Consider the following 4,404-nt stretch of genomic DNA (forward strand, 5'->3'; position numbering starts at 1 on the left):
AGGCCTTTGATTTATGTATGAAATATTCTCTCTTTGTTCCATTGTTAATTCAATACTGAGACAATATTTTGTCAAATGTGGTCCTCCACACTACTCACAACTAATTCGTATTGAGTGGATATCTTTAGTCATCTTTTCTATTCGTCTCTTGACAGCATCTATCTTTGCAGAAATGGAAACTAAGTCATGGCTAGAATCGGCTCTAGCTGCTTTAGATGATCTAACGATATCTTTTTCTTGGTGCCACTCTTGTGAGTGGGAAGCAGTGTTATCAATAATTTTGTAAGCATCAGTTTCGATTTTCTTCATAATAGAATCACCAGCTGCTATATCTATGTCTTTTCTTGTAGTGATGTCGCATCCTTGGTAGAATATTTGTACTATTTGACAGGTGTCTAAACCATGTTGTGGACATCCTCTTAATAACTTTTCAAATCTAGTCCACGCCTCATATATAGTTTCATTCGGTTTTTGTGTGAACGTAACAATTTTTCCTTGAAGTCTTACGGCTTTAGATGCAGGAAAGAATTGTTTAAGAAATTTTTCAACTAAAACATCCCATGTATCGATCGCCACTTCAGGTAACGATTCCAACCAATCTTTGGCTTCTCCCTTTAAAGTCCAGGGAAATAACATGAGATATATCTGTTCATCTTCCACTTCTCTTATTTTAAATAGTGTGCAGATCCTATTAAAGGTACGAAGATGTTCATTTGGATCTTCCTTCGGCGCACCACTAAATTGGCATTGATTAGTCACCATGTGTAGAATTTGTCCTTTGATTTCATAATCTGGCGCATTGATGTCTGGATGAGTAATTGCGTGACCTTGGCCAGTGCGTTTAGCTCTCATTCGGTCTTCCATACTTAAAGGTTCCAGATTCTCCATGTTTGAATTTGTTGAATCAGAATCACTAGAGGATTCTGATTTAATGGTTCGTTCCTCAACAATCTCTGTTTGAATGATTGGTGGTTCCGGAGGAAAAATTAATGGTTCAGGATCTATGAATCGTCCCTGAATATTCTCCGGATTCTCAATTGTGAGATCGGATTCAAAAAATGGATTATCGGAAATTTGAGTTGGAGTACTTGGTTGACTGGATGACAATCTAAAGAAAAATCAACGGCGGTAATATTTGCTAAATGTCTTGATCTAGTTACAGGTGGTGAACGTACAAAAGGTGGTGAACATCTTGCTCGGTGCATTCACTGAATATCCTATTAGTTTTTAAAAGGAAAGAAAAATTATATAAGTTATCCAATTAATAGACTTTTCTGATTTTGCCCACGTTTCGAATAGCCAAAAGATGCAGCAGAGGGGCAGGATTCATTTGGTCTCAATATAATTGAGGACTGTTTGGCTCCAATAACCCGGTCCACGTACAAATCCAACAATTACTAAGAACCAGAAAATTTTGATGTCTATCAATTTAACCACTTAAAATAAATTTTCGTAATTTTAAGAAGTATAGATAAGAAGTAGAAAAAATTCTAAGTCCTAAAAACTAGAATGACGAGAAATAAGAAAGAAAAAGAGCGCGTCGAAAAAGGTCGAAAAATAAAAAGCGTCGAAAAATACGAAAGAAAAAAAATGACTTTAAAACTTAAAAACACTCGACTAACCCAACCTTATTACTACCACTAACTTAAAATTATAATCGCAAATTGAGATTACTAATTGGAATGATAATTGATACATAGGTAAAAGGTGTCTAAAAATATTAAAGCTTACAAGTAAAACTATATCCCAAATGGCAATAACTTAAAAAAAAAAAACACTAAAATTTAAAAAGGCGTCGCAAAATTCTAAAGCACCTAGATCTTAGTCTAAAGAAAAATCACTTAAGGAATTTTACGACAAAGCCTAAAAATCTATAAATAAAAATAACTATGGCAAAAATTAAGTTTAAAACTAAAAACTAGCGAAAAACATAAAAGTTACGCTAAAAACAAATAAAAAGGGACAAAATATAAAAATATACTAAAGGTTGTAAAAAAAAGTACAATTTTTTATAAAAATATTATTTTTATATTATTTATTTTATAAAACTATTAATTTTTATATATTAATAAAACTAAATAAACTTAATATTACAAATTAAATAAATAAAACTAAATTAATTAAAATTAATTAACTAATCAAACCCTAATTAGGTTTTAAAATTAATAATAATAATAATTATCCCGTAATTAATGCTGTTAGGGTTCCTGTGTGGCCCGTGTCAGACGGCTCCGCGAGTCGCGGTTGGTCCAGTTCAATAACTCCGCGAGTCGCGGAGGGTTCAGGCTCAGACGAGATGCAGGTCAAAATTCAACAGGTCAGTTTTATTTATATTTTATTTATTTATTTTTCTGTTTTAAATAAAATATATTTATATAAATTTAATAAAACTTATATTTTAAAACCTAAAATAAAAATAGAAATATTTTATAATTTTATAAATAAAACTCTTAAAACTAGATTTATAAATGTTTTTTTCGGTTTTTGATTTTATGTTTTAAATAAAAACAAAATATTTAAATAAAACTTATATTTTTATAAAATAAAAATAAAGAAACTTTATAAAACTTAAATATTTCACAAACTCTTAAAAATATTTATATATTTGTTTTATTTTTATATTTTCGAATATTTAAAACTTATTTTTACAAAAGCGTCTTTTTTTTTAAAATAGTAAACTAAAAATAAATTTTTTTTTTAATATTTAGCGTTGCGCTTTCGGCGTTTAAGTTCCCCGGCAGCGACGCTAAAAATGCTTGATGTTAAAGCTAAGGGGTATAAAATACTATTAAATTTTAGCAGGAAATACTATTAAATACGATACAATTTTACACAAGATATTTATTTATTTATAGAATGGATATACTTAAACCTTGCTACAACACTTATAGGCAGTGTACCTAATCGTACAGTAGTGTAGTTTTTAGTAAGTCCGGTTCGTTCCACAGGGAATCTTTTAATCAAAGCTTAACGCTATATTAGTTTACTATTATAAAAATACAAATATATAAATAAGTAATATTATTATTATAAAGGGGGGTTTTTACCATTTAATGACCGGTTTGTCGAATTTAAAACTTTAGTTGCAGTTAAAACAAAATGTAAAATATTAAATAAATAAAAGACTTAATTTAAAGCGTAAAGTAAATAACGATAATGAAATTGCGATAAATAAAAGTGCGATAATTAGAAGTGCAATTAAATATAAAATAAAGGAAATTAAATATGAAATAAAAGAATTATGCTTATTTAAACTTCCGTAATCATGATGTTTGACGTGTTGATTTTAGTTTTATGCTCATGGGTTAATTGTCCTTTGTCCTGGATTATTTAATATGTTCGTCTGGTTTTTGTCCATAACAGTTCATCAGTCATAAATATAAAGTGCGAGTATCCTCGTCAAATTATCCTTATACCCGAAGTTAAATATATTCCAACTAATTGGGGATTTAAACTGTAACAATATTTTAATACTTTGTTTAATAATTACACCAGGATGTCGACTGAGTGTAACCCAAGGTTTTAATACTTTGTTATCAATTATGCCAAGTGTCCTTGTACATAATTTCACCCCTGTTTTAATAATTCCATAGACTATTAATTCATTCCCGTGTCCGGTTAAATGAACGATTATTCATACATATAAATACCCCGCCCATCGTGTCTGATCTAGTGTATATGGTAATTTATGGGTACGTCCAATTGTAAATCTTTATATTAACATTTACAAACTATCATTTAGTTAAACAAATATAAAGCCCATTAATAGTCCATAGTCTAATTTCCACAAGTGTCGTTCTTTTGTCCAAACCCCAATTATGGTACAAAGCATAATTACCCAATTTTAGTAATTAGCCCAACATCATGATTACTTCGGATTAAATAAGCATAATAATAACTTAGCTACGAGACATTAATGTAAAAAGGTTGAACATAACTTACAATGATTAAAAATAGCGTAGCGTTACACGGACAGAATTTCGACTTACACCCTTACAACATTCACTAACATACCCTTATTATTAGAATTATAATTAAAATTAAAATTAAAATTAAATATATATATATATATATATATATATATATATATATATATATATATATATATATATATATATATATATATATATTACGTTTACATATAGAGAAAGAGAGATTTTAGGATATTTTTTACGTCGAACTGCGTTGGCTTTTATAGGGAATTGAGTCCAGGGGAACTCCACGAGTCGCGACCTTTTCCCTCTTTGAACTCCGCAAGTCGCGGAGTTCGATTTTACAGCTCACACCATTTTGGAGCCTTTCTTGCCGACGGATTATTATATAAATATAATATATATAATTTATATAATTAATTATATAATTGTATATAATTAATATATATATGTACTTTGAAACGTAAACAAA

This window comes from Rutidosis leptorrhynchoides, chromosome 1 (assembly GCF_046630445.1).
Source record: "Rutidosis leptorrhynchoides isolate AG116_Rl617_1_P2 chromosome 1, CSIRO_AGI_Rlap_v1, whole genome shotgun sequence".
NCBI classification, from domain to species: Eukaryota; Viridiplantae; Streptophyta; class Magnoliopsida; order Asterales; family Asteraceae; genus Rutidosis; species Rutidosis leptorrhynchoides.